The sequence below is a fragment of the Aedes aegypti genome, chromosome 1, assembly GCF_002204515.2.
Source record: "Aedes aegypti strain LVP_AGWG chromosome 1, AaegL5.0 Primary Assembly, whole genome shotgun sequence".
Lineage (NCBI taxonomy): Eukaryota > Metazoa > Arthropoda > Insecta > Diptera > Culicidae > Aedes > Aedes aegypti.
The window spans coordinates 222669345-222687261 of record NC_035107.1 but is presented as its reverse complement, the minus strand read 5'-3'; positions in this window follow the sequence as shown (position 1 = coordinate 222687261).

Below are 17917 nucleotides of genomic sequence, written 5' to 3'. Positions count from 1 at the left end.
AATCTTCCAGAAAGTAGCTTATCATTCTTAGTTGATATATTTAACAAATGTTTGCAATTAGCATATTTTCCTGACGAATGGAAAAATGCTAAGGTTGTTCCAATTTTAAAACCAGAAAAAAAAAATCCTGCGGAAGCTTCTAGCTATCGTCCAATCAATTTGCTTTCATCCATCAGTAAACTTTTTGGAATGGTCATTTTGAACATAATGATGGCCTACATCAAAGAAAATTCAATTTTTGCCAATGAACAGTTCGGATTCCGCCATGGCCATTAGACCACTCATCAACTTTTACGTGGCACAAATTTGATCCGTTCCAACAAATCTGAAGGCTATTTGTTCTTCTAGACATAGAAAAAGCATTCGACAGTTTTGGCATGAAAGCTTGATTGTAAAATAAAAAAACTTTTATTTTCCAACATACATTGTTAGAATACTTCAAAGTTAAATCGTACACTTCAGGTTAATTATCAGAACTCCAGGTCTGAAAGGCTTCCTGTAAGAGCTGGTGTTCCTCAAGGCATCTTTTTTGGACCAATATTATGCAATATTTTCACATCTGATTTACCTGAGATACCTCAGGGATGTCAAGAATCTTTGTTTGCGGATGACACAGGCCTCTCCGCCAATGGACGAAGCCTGCGTGTGATCTGTAATAGATTGCAAAAAAGTTTGGATATGTTTTCTTCATACTTGCAAAAATGGAAGATTTCTCCTAATTGCTTATAAGGACTCTTCATTTTATAAAGTGGACACCTTGTACATGCAATATCTTTTTAATTTATCAATGAAATCAGAATCGGTTTTCTGCACATCGATCGACTGATAATGTACAATATTGTGATAATAAAAAAGGCACAAAAATAATTAAATTTCAAACTGATAAGGTAAAACGTTTAGAACAGTCGATTTTTGGAGGTTATCAAAAACAATTATTATTAGAAATAGAGTGGAAAATTGAACAATCTATATTTTCTATTTTCAAAAAAGGCTTGTACTTCGAAAGCACCAACAATCAGAAGCCGGGAGAAAAATATCTGGTTATTTTTGGAGCAACAGTTTTTAAAATATCATAAAATCTTTTTTTCACTGATTTTTCTAGAGAAAAATACTTTAAATGTCAATGTAACTGATATGAGTAAATTTTTTAGATTTAAAAAACGTCCTGATGGAAGTACTAATATAGTATTAGTATGGAAAATAACCTACGCCTTCATAGAGTTGCTAATCTGGCCCCCACGTCACTTTAAAAGCACTATAGAAATACAAATGCTTTATTTCCAGAAGATCTTCCAAAGCACAATGACACTCATCAAAGTTGGGAACACTGCTGTAATGAAATCGATTTTTTTTCATGTGCTGTTTTCATAAGGTGTTATTCTGAGATTACCTGTCAAAATATTTGGAGAAAAACAATTACAATTTGCAGTAGATCGATAAACAAGCGTACAAGATTTTAAAAGTAAGGTACCGCGGGGCAAGTGAGAATCCGGGGTAAGTGGGGCGTTTCGTCATAGCTCAACTAGGAAAAGTTTTTCATGGGGGTATTCTTCTAGAAAGTTGAAGATACAATGACAAGGAATGTATTTAGTACTAAACATAATGTTATTTTTATTACCATGTGGTTCATGTAACAGTTGTCAGTTTAGCGCCATTTTCAACTTGCATGATAAATTGTGACACGTTCCACGTGTTGCATTGACCCGCAAAAAATAAATGTGTTTTAAATCGAATTTCCATCAGTAAGCTATAATTTTAAATATTAATACAAGCTGCTTACGATAAACCAGTATTTTGTTTTCATTTCATATGAAATTTTCGATGGTCTATCTTACCCCAAAATATATTTGTACCTGGGGTAAGTGGGACCTATCAAAACAAAAACCAGAATCAAAACTTTTCGTACACGTTTCATACATTTTCCTAGAAAGTAGCACTAAAACATTCAAAAAATGATTTTTATAAAAAAAAAAGATCAACCTCAAATAGCATAATTGCATAAGAGGGGAATAAAAGTGTTATTATTCTTTATTTTTTAATTATTTTTTTATTTTTGAAATACGACTTCAAAATTGAACAAACACACAGCTGAAATTTGAAGTGCATCATGATAACAATTACTTTTCTATTTTATTTGAAATTTATTTGTTATTTCTACCAAATTAAGTAGTGATGGAAAACAATTCCATCCCATAAGGTGGTTTTCTGCCATGCATATAAATAATAACAAAACATATTTATAATTTCGTCAATTATTGATTGTTTATGTGCTACATTTTAATTAACAACTTAGAAATGATATATTTTGAACATGTTTAATTCCTCTTTACGCTTTTATTGAGGCATTTTCAGTTAATATTAAATGTGAGGTAACATGTTATTAGATAAAGGGTTTCTTCCTAAAACGTAGCGTATTTTATGGTTGATCCCTTATGTACATCAAATGTGTACCTAGAATTAAAAATCTATGACTTATCAATCCTATTATTGTAATGCTTGACTTACTGATGTGGATTGACGCATGGAACTGGATGTGTCCCACTTGCCCCGTTTAGCGAGGCAACTGCGTCCAATGGCTCATTCTAAAACTTTCTTCCAAGGTTTTCACAATTTCGAAATTATTCAATTAGTTTCATGCACACACCAGCAAATATGTTGCCAAAACGTGATTGTGTTGTTGGATTTGAAAAATATTGACATTTGAAAATGTTATTGAACAATTTGTTTGAACTATCGAACTATTCGTTCCCACTTGCCCCGCGGTACCTTATGAGATTTTTTAATAAAACGACCATAAGGCGATGAATTTATACCTATGAATGTGGTTAAGACTCGTGATATTGCTCTCTTTTATACAAATATAGTATAGTTTCTTTAGTAACATAAACCAATTTTTAACACGATTTTTACTTTACTTTTTTGCTGGGAGTACAAGGATGGTGATTCAGCAAATTTGACCATAAAGGATCAATCACTAAAACGACCTAGTGTCAGGGAACGATGGAATATTATTCATATTTTTTAAAGCGCTATCTTTAGTACAATGATAAATGATACCAACATATAATTTGTTCATAAAAAATAGGATTTTTGTTATGCGAAAAATAATGCTTAACTTTGACGAACAGTTTTTATTATGAGTATTTAGAAAAACTTTTTGTTCTCCAACCAAAAGCATTTTGTAAGCTTTTATTTTTTCATAACATAGTGGAATAATAGTTGAACGATGCACAGAAAACCGATTGCGATTTTATCAGTAAATAAAAAAGATATAGCAAAAACAAAGTGTCCACTTTATAATATGAACAGTCCTTAATCCCTCTACCGGCAGCTTCATTTTTTACCGCAAAATAAATACTCAAATCGTTAAAACTTTTTTGTTTTTCAATATTTTTGCACCATTTTTTCACAAGTTATCAAACAACTCTTCTAGTTGTAGGATCTATGTCGATATTAATTATTGGTGATCTGGTTTTAAAGGTATTCCGAAGTTCTTTGGGGGACCGACATTTTCCATATAAAATGCCTTCGGCGGCCATTTTATTTTGATCAATTAATCAAAAAAAATAAAATGTGGGCTATATAATGCCAGGTAATAAGGAGCTTCTCTGAAAAAATCATACAAATCGGTTCAGTATTCTTGGAGGTATCTGAAAATCACGATATGATGTTTTTTTGTGTTTTTAAGATCTTTATTTGGCCAGCGTGGTTCTAGAAACCTAAATGTTACAGACGGTTGCACCAAATTGCTTCATTTTTTCACAATATACTCTCATTAATGTTTTGTTTCGAAGAGTGAACAACCGAATACGATTAAAATTCTGTAGCCTGAGAAATTAATGGGGGGTTCAAGTTACGGGACGGTCCCCCAAAGAATTTTGGAATATCTTCAAAACCAGATAAACAATGATCAAAATCGACACAGATCCTTAAACTAGAAGAGTTTTTTGAGAGATTGTAAAAAAATGGTACAAAAATATTGAAAAACAAAAAAGTTTTAATGATTTGAATGTTTTGCGGTAAAAAAAGAAGCTGTCGGTAGAGGAGTTCATATTCCATAACCAAAAACAAAAAATAGCTATGTTCTCATAACCTAATGGGTTAGTTGCCTATTTTCTCAGTAATATTAAACATGTCTGATACGTGGTCGCAATCTTGGTCTATGTATTGCTTCAGAGAAAGAAAGAGAAGCGTTACGACTTCTTTTCCCTTGAAAGTAGACATTTAGGCGCTACATTCAGTGGTATTTACCGTTTGTATTCTTACTTCCTTGTTATGTGAAATAATGTATGTGGTGTATTTCGGGTTAGCATTGATAAGTTTTGTTTTATTTTCAAAAACTAATTTAAATCAATTGCTCTTCATTCTATGAATCCTGCGTATGTCACAAGTTTTATATTTTCATCATAAGCAATGACATCCAAGACACGCGTCTCTGTGTTTTATTTTGCTTTCTGAAATTTTGCAAATAAAAAAGTTTTAATTGAATGTTTAGTTTTGATCACGGTGTACTAAAATTAAGAAGGTGATATATTCCGAAAACTGACAGCTACTTGACGACGTCATTCCTATCCACCTCGAACAAATTTTCGAAAAAAATGATCTAGTGGTCCGGAAGGTATATGGTACGATAGGAGTGACGTCACATGTTTACAATGAAACTTGATATTTACATCAGTAAAGAGACTGCCTTGTTAATTTTTATGCCGTGAGTTTTGATGATGTGTAGGGCATATTAATGTTCCGCAATTTTATAAAACCTCTGACGCCGAGTATGAAGGTCAAAACACAGACAAACAGACGTCACACTCTCATTGATGTCCATTGACCACCTTTTTAACGGTCAATATAAATATATTGTAAGTGGCTAATCCACCACCCGCAGCGCTCGCATCGTTTTCGTTCGTGTTTGACGTTTACACACTATCGCCATCTGTTGACCCATCGGCCAAACACAAGTATTTTAGCATTGGGCGTACATGTCTCCGTGACTATGATTTTGATTGAAATTTGTTCTAAGTGTTACGTCTGTTTGTCTGTGGTCAAAATCTTACAACCTTCGTTTTCGACGAATTTATTTTAAACTAGTGGTCCCGACAAACTTCGTCTTGCCATCAAGTAGGCTGTTGAAAAATGTCATGGAACCTCCCATATAAAATGGCATATTAGTACCTTCGCTTTTTACCAAATTTTCCGAAAACTTCCCTAAGCTTTTCCGCGGCACGAGCACGTCGGAACCTTTCAAAAATGCAACAGTGAAAGAATTGTGCAAATCGGTTGTCCCGTTCTTAGGCCATTTCGTGACATACAAACACCGCTCCATTTTTATTTATATAGATAGATAGATATAAGTAGGAGAAGGTTTCGACCGAGATTGTTTTTGTATAATTTTTGTCATGCGACTTAAAGGTAAAGGGAGTCTATAGAAGCAAATGATGGAAACGAATAAGTGCATAGGCGTCGCAAGGGAGCGACAAGATTGAAATTTATTTAGGTTTAGGTTTCGTTTCCTAGGTAAAGGGGGTCTACCTTTGAGTGGCATGACCGCTACAGCCATAAAACAAAACTATAGATATAAGGAGATGCTATTTGGCTTATGTCATTTGCAAAATTCCTGTCGGTAAGGTCATAATCATGCAAATAATTGATTAGAAAAAATTAACGAGTAAACTACAGTCGCCTCTTCACATCGCGATATCTAAGGGACCATCGAGATAGGGAGAGTTCGAGACAAAGAACAAATTTTTAACGAACACTAGATTAAAAAACCAAGAATATGATAAACAATCAGACGTTGCTTATTTGTTATGAATCTCAAAAATTGGGTCTTCTTCTTCTTTTTTCTGACGTTACGTCCCAACTGGGACAAAGCCTGCTTCTCAGATAAGTGTTCTTATGAGCACTTCCACGGTTATTAACTGAGAGCTTTCTTTGCCGATTGACCATTTTTGCATTTGTACATCGTGTGTCAGATACGAAGATAGTCTATGCCCTGAGAATCGAGAAAATTTCCTTTACGAAAAGATCCTCGACCAGCGGGATTCGAACCCACGGCCCTCAGCATGGTCATGCTGAATAGCTGCGCGTTTACCGCTACGGCTTAGGTCTAGTAACCTTCGATATTGATCATATCGACATACAGAGCGAAAATTGAGAACGAAAAATCAACAGGAATACATCGAGATACGAAGATATCGAGATAAGGAGGATATCGAGAAGTGGAAAGTGAAATTGTATGCAGAATGAAGGGATCTTAGAAATCATCGACATAGGGAGAGATATCGAGATATAGAACATCGAAATGTGGAGAGTCGATTGTATATACACTAAGCTCTTACGGTGAATTTCACCGTAATCTCAACAGCTGAACAGTTCGGTGAAATAAAACACCGTAATTCCGTCGAAATTTTACGGATTCCGGTGATTTTTCACCGAATACTGTAAAAATTTACCGTACTCCGTTAATTTATTTCACCGAACTGTTCAGCTGTTGAGATTTTACAGGAATCCGTAAAATAATTTAAGTGTGTACCGTCAGACGGGGCTACTTTTGATTCCGGGGCTACTGTGGACACACACGTTTTTGATTTATTTCCAGCATAAATATTAATCTGAGCCATTTTGTGTTTCCAACACTTTTATTAATCAATATATGCTCTACAATCAGGCATAAATATTTTTTGGAACAACATCAATAATAACAGGATAAACAAGAAAATATATCAAGAAAGTCCAAACAAATATTCACAAGCTGCAAAACATTTGCTATGTAAACATTGTTAGAATTTTCCACATATCGTGGAAAGTTGTTGGGACCTTCACAAAACTATCGAATCGCAATGTTTCAAAAAAATTTGTGATAGTTTTATGTTAAAAGTTGTTGTTTTATAAAAATTTATGATCAGATGTCCTAATTTCAAGGATGCCATTCACCAGCTCAAGAACAATAAAGCTGCTGGTAAGGATGGTATCGGAGCTGAACTCATAAAGATGGGCCCGGAGAGGCTGGCCATTTGTTTACACCGGCTGATAGGCACAATCTGGGAAGCAGCACAGCTACCGGAGGAGTGAAAGGAAGGAGTTATATGCCCCATCTACAAGAAAGGCGACAAATTAGATTGTAAGAACTTTCGAGCGATCACCATTCTAAATGCGTCGTCTATCACCTGTAGTAAACGAGTTCGTGGGAAGTTATCAAACCGGTTTCGTTGACGGCCGATCGATAACGGACCAGATCTTTACTGTACGGCAAATCCTCCAAAAATGTCGTGAATCCCAACGCTTCACCTTTTCATCGGTTTCAAGGCGGCATACGATAGTATCGACCACGTAGAGCTATGGAAAATCATGGACGAGAACAGCTTTCCCGGGAAGCTCACGAGACTGATAATAGCGACGATGGAAGATGTCCAAAATTGTGGGAAGGTTTCAGGCGAACATTCCAGTTCGTTTGGATCCCACCGGGGACTACGACAAGGTGATGGACTTTCGTGCCTGTTGTTCAATATTGCGCTTGAAAGTGTTATGCGGAGAGCCGGGCTCAACAGCCGGGGTACGATTTTTACGAGATCCAGTCAATTTGTTTGCTTTGCGGATGATATGGACATCGTCGGCCGAACATTTGAAAAGGTGGCAGACCTGTACACCCGCCTAAAACGCGAGGCAGCAAAGGTTGGACTGGTGGTGAATGCAGCCAAGACAAAGTACATGCTAGCTGGTAGAGCCAAGCGCGACAGGGCTCGCATAGGTAGCATGTTACGATAGACGGGGATACGTTCGAGCTGGTCGACGAGTTCGTCTACCTTGGATCCTTGCTGACGGCTGACAATAACGTTAGCCATAAAATACGGAAGCGCATCATCAGTGGAAGTCGGGCCTACTATGGCCTCCACAAGAAGCTGCAGTCAAAAAAGATTCACACCCGCACCAAATGTATCATGTACAAAACGCTCATAAGGCCGGTAGTCCTCTACGGGCATGAAACGTGGACGATGCTCGAGGAGGACTTGCAAGCACTTGGAGTCTTCGAACGTCGGGTGCTTAGGACGATCTTTGGCGGTGTGCAGGAAAACGGTTTGTGGCGGCGAAGGATGAACCACGACCTCGCTCAACTCTACGGCGAACCCAGTATCCAGAAGGTGCCAAAGCTGGAAGGATACGATGGACAGGGCATGTTGCAAGAATGTCGGACAGCAAGAGTGGAAATATGGTGTTCGCGTCGGATCCGTTTGGTACAAGAAGGCGTGGAGCGCAGCGAGCTAGGTGGGCGGATCAAGTGCGTATCGATTTGGCGAGCGTGCGGCAGAACCGATAGATACGGCCAAGAACCGAGTATTGTGGCGTGAAATTGTGGATTCAGTGTTATCTGTTTAGATGTTAACTAAATAAATGAATGAATGTCTTAATTTTACGACTCTTATTTTATCATAAAATGTTGGTTTCTATATTTTACAACACAATAAAAAATAAACAAAGGATTAAAAAAAGTGAATAATTATAAAACATTTAAAATTCAATTCTTACAAATAGTAAACTCTCAACATAATCATTAAAAAATGTATTTTGGTCATATATTACCTGAATCTGCTATACAAAGCACTGGCATCCTTTTACTGCTAAAAATAAACTACTCTTACGCCATCCCAAAACTATTGAGAACCAAAATGCGTCTAACAAAAGAAAACTTTTTATTGTTTGATTGTTCGATTTTTCTACATATCGTTCATATAACATTTAGAATCAGAACGAATGTTTCTGTACAAATCTAATTATTTACTTGGTACTTACACCATTCGTTTGCACCAACTTGAACAATCAAGCATTATTAGCTGACATTTAAAAGGAAGATAAGTTGAAATATCATCATGCAAACTAAAAATTATGAATAGCATGGTTTTGTCAAATGTATTGTATAGATATGTGTAGTTTTTCCGAGTTTTACCATTTTCTAAATTATATTTATCACTTAAAAATATTAGAAAACATCACAATGGACGATAATCTAAAGTATCAGTTGGAAATGTATGCTGAAAAATAATATTACTATCAAAACATATTAATATCTGAAAGTGTCCAAAGTAGCCCGTTTTTTGTCTTGAAGAACACATTTTTTTTTGCTATTCAAGCCACTTTTTTATTTCTTGATGGATTTGCCTCATATTATGCACGTAGGTTACGTACAAATACAACTTAAATGTATAGGGGAACTGGGGGTAAAATGAACACTTTAAGCAATTTTCACGTTTTCTTGCTTATGAAGCTGGCAGATTCTTCTTCAATTGCTCAGAATTGAAGAAGGATGCTTATGCAACGTAACAAGTTGAAATATTGTGATGGAAATGGAATTTTATCAAAATTATTATAAATTTTAAAATTTCTTTCCACAGAGTCAATGTTCCAAACATGTGGGTAAAATGAACACATACTTGGGGGTAAAATGAACAGATAATGGGGGTAATATGAACATATACTGGGGGTAAAATGAACATGTAGTGGGGGTAAAATGAACATCATTCAAATTGAACGGGTTGCGGCATGATCCTCGGCATCTGGTACATGATCAATGCATATCTCACAGACATACCAGAATCGATATAATGTTTAGCCGCGACTATTTGGATGGCTGTCCATGTCTGTCTTTGTATTTTCTCCGGAAAACTCGCGGAATCTGAAATAGAATCCGGTAGTATTCGCCCTGCCATGGTGTTCATATTACCCCCATCTCGAGTGGTTCATTTTACCCTCAAAGAATCAATATCTTCAAAGCATTTCTACTATGAAGTTAGAAAATAAAAATACTTTCAATATCCGTCTACTTATCATAAATACTTTAAAGATATGATGTGTTACGCAGTTCAATAGATTTTTGGTGGTTTATGTCATAAAAACCTTAAATTCCATGAGTGAAAAATTACATCATATGAGAAAACGGAGAGGCGTACTTTATTTTTGTTTACTTTTCCAGCTTTTGACAGTTTTAGATCGCGATAGAGTCATCGAAATAGTTCTTTAGTCTGAGGATTAAGGATCGTGCAATGTTTTGCATAGATTTAAAGCATAATTACTGTAAAACACAAACTTGTTCATTTTACCCCCTTGTTCATTTTACCCACAGTTCCCCTACAAGAATTATCGAAATCTATCCATTATTCTCAGAGCTACAAATCCTCAAAGGTGAAGAATGTGGAAATAATGTCAAAAGAAGCCCCATTTTACGGTATCAATATTCCTTAAAAATCAAAAAGTACCATTTATGCACTAAAATTTCTTTACGGAAAATTCTTGTATAAATTTTTATATGAATATTACTCATAATTGGATGAACAACGTTGAATAACAACGAGGGATTTTAAATATTTCTAAACTACTGTTCTCAACTTCAACTTTTTTCGTGCTATTTATCGTAATCCAAGTACCAATGATAAGTTTTTGGGCATTTCTTCAGAATTACGTTAAAAAACGTGAATGAATCTGCATTTTCGATTTTTCACACAAAATGGTCAACTTGAGAGGGTTAGATCACAGACAAACAGACGTCACACTCTCATCATTGTCCATCGACCACCTTTTTAACGGTCGATTCAAAAATATGGTAGATGGCCAATCCGTCACCCGCAGCGCTCGCATCATTTTTGTTCGCGTTTGACGTTTACACCAAACAACGTTTACGGCCAAACACACTAATTTTAGCATTGGGCGTACATGTCCTCGTGACTATGATTTTGATCGAGATTTATTCTATGTGTTACGTCTGTTTGTCTGTGGTTAGATTTTAGTTTCTTATTAACTGATTAGAATGGAATTATTACAGTAAATTAATATATTTGTTTTAGTGATTTTTCCAATCACGAGTCCAAAATAACGATTAGACAAAAGTGAACTTTTTTGACAAGATTTTATATATGACATTACACAAGAAATTCAAGGAATAGCATCATGATATGTTCAGCAAAGTTGAAGATTGAGACAAGATGATTAGAAAGACGGTTTTGGTATGGGGCTTTCATATTTTTTGACAAACCGTTTGTAAATTTTATTGTTGTTATTACTTTTGAACTCATTATTGGAAAAATTCAAAAATATACATGTTGAAGCTCATGTTACGTCTAACGAGCTGTGAAAATTTATTTTAAATCGGTCCTTAAATAATCAAGATCTAGCCTACTAAAGTTGATCATTTTGTATGGAAATTCGAAAAAGTTGCAAATGTTGTGTCCAATTCTGTATGTAAGGTACCGTGAGGCAAGTGGGTAATGGAATTCGCATAGTTGAGATTCTTCAAATTCTAGAGTAATTGAAACAAATGAGGTCGTGTATATTTTTTAGTTTGACTCCCACCAAATATAAGCAGCATGCTGCTACTAACACCGCTGACGCTATGACGGATCCCTGTAGTAACTTGTCCGTATGAACATGAAACTATTGAGAACCAGAGCTACCGGTCCAAAGCCCGGATAAAGTGTGGATGGTTGTGATGGTTGTTATCCATGGCCATCATTTTAAGAAAATGGATACAGTGGGGGACCGAAATCGTAGACGTACGAATCTCGGCCCCCCACAATGAACCCCAACGCCAAGGTGTGATGCGACCCGTGTCGATGGAAGAATGGTTGAGGGGGTTTCATAAATGCTCAATCACACACGGAGCCTGAAGAGCACCAGGGCGAACTCTTCAGTATGCAGCTCTTGCTGCATTATGGCAGGGTAATGATGCAGTTGACCTTTATTTCCCTAGCGACTCGTGGGACCAACAAAATGAATACCAGTGTTAGCAAACCAAACAAAGGTGACGACTGCCTCACACAGTCGGAAAAGATGGAAGTGGAGAACTCACTAAGCCAGCTTGGGCTTACAGAAGACCAGCTACTGTGCAGTTCACAAGAGGAGATGGAATCTACTCCGTCCCAGAAACCCAACGCACCGGGCAAGTCCAGCGCGGGACATTCAGAAGATCCTGGTATCCCCTCGTCGATTGAATCGGTGAACACGGACGACGACAAGGATGATGGAATCAAGGTCGTTATCAACACCCCTAAACCTGTACCATCCAAAAAAGGACCCAAAATGGACGATCCTATGGATGGTGAGGAAGCTGAAGGCAATGTAACTCCCAGAAAAAACCTAACGCGCTCACAAAGGAAGCAGCTCAAAGCTCTCCGGGAAAGCGGACTAAGCCGAAACGAGGCTTTATCCAAAATCCTGGCAAATGAGGGTACTGTGCTTGCTTCTTCTAAGCGAACGAGAAACGACCTTGATAAATCTGCTACGGTTGAAGAGGATTCAAAGCCGAAGAAGATGAAACATCAGTTAGATCCCCGAGAGCGCGCTGAAAAATCCTCAAGCTCAGTGCCACAAAATGGTGGGTCCAAACGACAAGCCACTGGTCAGAGCTACAGCGATATGACCAAGCGTGTGAAGGTCGGGATAATACCCAAAGACTTTCCAACCGCCCAGCTCACGACGGCTCAACTAGACGTTCTACAGGATGCTCTGTTGCTTAAAGTGGAACAACAGCGTGATGAGCCACTGAAACCCAAATTCTGTAACCTTGTCTACAAATCTGGCTACATGGTTCTAATTTGCAAGGATCAAGAGACAGCTGAGTGGGTGAAAGAAATAACACCTTCAGTAAATACCTGGGAAGGTGCTGAGTTGGTTGCACTGAACGAGGAAGACATTCCCCGCCAAGAGCTTCTTCGAGCATTCTTCCCTCAAAGCTCAACCTTCGCGGACGAACGCATTAAGGCTCTCATAGAGAGCCAGAACGGGTTGAAAACAACGAATTGGCGTATCGTGAAAAGGTCCATCCTCAATGACATCCATGTCGAATGGATCTTTACGGTAGATGGATCGTCAATGGACATGCTGTCGAAATCCAAGTTCATCCTCAACTACCGATTTGGAGAAATCCAGTTGAGGAAAATTAAGAGGACACCCTCCGTTTCCAACCACAAGCCGAATAAGGAGCTGGCCCAAGAAAATTCTGAGGAAGCCCCTGATTCAAACAGTGGTAAAAGGAACGCAATTTCTCGCCCAAAGACCACCATGAAGGCTAGCGTGTCCGCTCCTAAAGGAAAAGCTCCGAGCTCAGCTTCAATTCCCTGCTCAAGTGGTACCAACCCAAAGGTATCTAAAACTAGCAGTGGAAAAGAAATGAGTGAAGTCTTGACCACAGGGGCGAAACTCGCAGGCCTGGATGTGATGGGTGGGAAAAACAAAGTTCTGAAACCTAACCCGAAACAAAACCGTGATGATCCGCAACATCCAAAGAAGGGCGATGCTCGCCTGGATAAAAGCGGAACTCCTAAATATGGCGCTTAAGGCAGTTCAAGTGAATCTCCACCACGCACAGAGTGCAACAGATGTACTCTGTCGGAGATTCACAAAAGAAAAATTGACGGTGGCGCTTATTCAGGAGCCGTGGGTCAATAAAACCAGGATACTAGGTATTCAACTAAACTCATGTAAGTTGGTATATGATGATAGCCAGCTATCTCCAAGAGCGGCTATCTTAATACGCAATAACACTAAATGTTTTCCTATTACAGAATTCATTAAAAAGGACATCGTGGCAGTCAGGATGGAGGTGCCCACCGCTAGGGGAAAATCTGAGATCCTCATGGTTTCAGCGTATTTTCCTGGCGATGCGGAGAATATTCCTCCACCAGAGATAGCTGCGATTGTCCATTACAGCCGTATCCACAACATCCCGTTCGTCATTGGTTGCGACGCGAACGCGCATCACACCGTATGGGGAAGTACAGATATCAACACCAGAGGTGAGTATCTTTTACAGTTTCTTTCCTCCAAAAACATCAATATATGCAATGTTGGCGACAAGCCTACATTTTCAAACTCCATTCGACAGGAAGTGTTGGATTTGACTTTATGTAGTCCATCTATTTCTGACAAAATAAAAAATTGGCATGTTTCTGATGAAACATCAATGTCAGACCATAAACACATAATATTCGACTGGGAAGGGGGTCTAACGATAGAAAGAACGTTTAAAGATCCTAAGAAAACTGATTGGGAAACCTATTCAGCAATTCTCCAATCTGAATCATACATAATTGAAAATAATATTAAATCCATAATGCAGTTGGAATCGGCGTCCACCTGCATTAAAAACAAAATTCTTAATGCTTTTCAAGAGAGTTGTCCGACTAGAACAACTAGTTCGAGTAGAGATGTTCCATGGTGGAACAAAACTCTAGATAAGCTCAGAAAAACAGCGCGTAGAGAATTTAACCGCGCTAAGCGTACTTCCGATTGGAGCCTATACAAAAAAGCTCTAACAGACTATAATAAGGAGCTAAGGCGCTCAAAACGGAAATCATGGGTTAGTATGTGCGAGAACATAGAGATGACCCCCGTGGTAGCCAGGCTTCAAAAAACACTCTCAATGGTCTGGGTAGTATCCGTAGAGTCGACGGTTCATTCACTGTAGAGCCAAGCGATACATTGAGTGAAATGTTAAGAATTCACTTCCCTGACTCAATTCCTCAATCAAGAATAAGTGAAGAAGGTACTGAGATTGTTGTTTCAGTTCCACAACAAACCATATCTTTGGTTTCTGGGACAAAAAGAGACGCAATTAAGGTTGCCAAAGAAGCTTTTACTTGTGCCAGAGTTGAAAGGGCTGTGAGATCTTTTGAGCCATTCAAATCTGCTGGCATGGATGGGATTTTCCCAGCGTTAATCCAAAAAGCGGAGAAAACGCTAATCCCACACATGGTAGAGATTTTTAGGGCGAGCTTGATTTTAGGGCATGTTCCAGATGATTGGCGTCAAGTTCGAGTTGTCTTCATTCCTAAAACAGGTAAAAAAGACAAAACAAATCTCAAAGCATTTAGGCCGATCAGTTTGTCATCCGTGATGCTTAAAATCATGGAAAAGGTATTGTGCGAATACATAAATTCTAAATTTATGAAAGCAATGCCTCTTTCACAACACCAATTTGCGTATCAGAGTGGCAAATCCACGATCTCAGCACTACATTCGTTAGTCAATAAGATCGAAAAAACACTACAAGCTAAAGAAATCGCTCTTGTAGCATTTCTTGACATTGAGGGTGCATTCGATAATGCTTCTTATTCGTCTATAGGATCGGCAATGTTGAGGAGGAATTTCGACCCATGCATTGCTACCTGGGTACATGCTATGCTAGCCAATCGACAGATCTCCTCTGAGCTAAGTGGTTCGTGCACGGAGAAATCGGCAAATGCTATTCAACATATTATAAATGACATTACAAATATTAACCCACTTTAATCATTGCAACTGATAACAAAAACGCTTGGCCGCAATTTTTTTATACTTTGCAAATCTTATTCATGAGATATAATAAGCTGTGCATATAGCATAGCAGATATTACTCTGGGGACTTTATAAAATTCACTAGTCATTTTCTTCACCTATTGTACAGAATGGAAGCCATCGCAAACATCTCCAAATTTTCACGTGTGTTTTCACCTTTTCCATAAGTTTAATTGCACGACAAATTGCATTCAAAAAATCATGCAGCATTCACGGTAAGTTTCGCATCCAATTGACGCTACTGTTCCATGTATTTAAATTTTACTGTATTATTTCTCCCTCAGAAAACAAACTCGTAATATATGGCCTCGCATGAGAGCGCGTCGCGGACGGCTCCATTTTCTGATCATTAAACGGCATACCAGGTTCTTCGTTGAAATTGGAAGCTATTAACATCAAGCAACAAGAATGCTTGTCGTTTCTGCAAAATTAATCGAGTGAAACTGCCCCGGAACGAATCAAACCAAACGGTTCTGTTGTTTCGCGCTACTCCTTGTCGGATCCGTACGATCTGCAACGAGGTTCGTGGCTCGATATGGATGGTCATGATTAAGGTTTCACTGATTCTACGAGGATATCGTTGAAATGTTTTACTCTAGTAGAAGATGTAGTATATTTATTTTAGTAAACTTTTATTTATCACATATTTGCGTTTCGTTCATTATTGATAAATAAGTAAACAATGAAAACACAAACTTTTAAATGGAAATAGTGGATAAACCCGTTTTATGCATGGCGTAAATAAATACACAATATGCATGCTCAACTATAATTATCATTTATACTAGCAAATCATAAAGTTGAAATATGCATGACTTGGGGTGAACAGACCAAATATGGTTTTAGTATGACCTTTATGCTATGCAACATATATTTTTTTAACCGTGTGCGTCACTGTAAAGGCTACAAGGGGGTGCCCACAAGGTGGGGTACTTTCACCGTTGCTTTGGTCACTGGTGGTGGACGAGCTTCTCGATAGCTTAGAAAGGAGAGGATTCGAAGTGGTAGGATATGCAGATGACGTGGTCATTATTGTACGAGGCAAATTTGAAGACGTTATATTCGAAAGGATGCAGCTAGCTCTTGATCATACCTTTTCCTGGTGTCAACGAGAGCAACTAGGAATAAATCCTTCCAAAACCACCATCGTACCTTTCACAAAACGTAGGAAGGTACAATTGAGAACCCTTCTCCTAAACGAAACACAATTGACTTGCTCAAAGGAAGCCAAATATCTTGGTGTCATACTTGACTCCAAGCTAAATTGGAATTCACATCTTCAAACAGTGTGTGTGTGTGTGTGTGTATACAATCCACCTCCCACTGACCGGCAGTGCTTTTATGGAAGAAAATTGTATGCATATATTTATTGATACCCTTCGATATCTTTATATATGCAGACAATTTTAGCCCGGGAGATGAAAGGTGATAGCTCTACTGAAATTCCAACGACCCATTTCAAGAATGGCAGTAAATACACACACATTCTGAGGTCATTTTCATTTACAGTAAGCCCCGCATAAAAACACCCAGATATCAAATGGATATATGAAATGTTTTTACACTTCCCGAATCGAAAATTAAATTTTCGACCCTGGCACGTATTTAGTTTCAAGTGGTAATAGGTGAGTAAATAATAATAAAGAATAAAGAACGATTTTACCTGGATGTAAGGCTGTTTTTTCCGTCGCCACACTGAGCTTACCGCAAAATACTATACACTTTTTCACTGCACTACGCGCATAACATGATCGCTTCACCCGCCCCCGCAGGAGCAAGCGTCACGGTCCAATTCACATCTTCAAACAGTGGTGCAAAAAGGCCTCAATTCACTCTGGGTATGCTCCAGAGCACTTGGTAAGAAATGGGGCCTGAAACCAAGTATGATTATGTGGATCTATAAAACCATTGTTCGTCCTAGAATAACTTATGCTTCTCTTATCTGGTGGCCTAAAACAAAAGAGGCTACGGCAAGGGCAAAGTTAAATAAAATCCAACGTATTGCCTGTATAGCAATTACTGGTGCAGCACGCAGTACACCCACCTCTGCCTTAGACGCGATGCTTAATCTGCCCCGGCTGGATCAATTCATAAAGCTGGACGCTGAGAAAAGTGCGTTGAGGCTGAAACGAACAAAAACCCTACTATCAGGTGATCTTACGGGTCACCTCAGTATATTAAATGAATTTTCTATAAATCCAATTGTAGAAAAGTGTAGTGACAGGATGGAAATGGTAGTCAACTATGACATACCCTATAAGGTGATCATGTCTTCTCGTCAAGAATGGGAAGAAGGTGGACCCAACATCCCTCCAGGGTCTATTAAATTCTACACAGATGGTTCCAAAATGAATAATCTGGCAGGTTCTGGAGTCTACGGACCCCGAACAAAAACCTCAATTCACTTAGGACAGTGGTCTACAGTATTTCAGGCAGAAATATATGCTATCTTAGAATGTGCGTTACTATGCCTGAAGAGGAAATACAGACACGCAAGTATATGTATTCTCTCCGACAGCCAAGCGGCTCTTCAGGCGCTTAACACTTACACGTGTAACTCAAAACTAGTGTGGGAATGCATTCTAGCTTTGAAAAAACT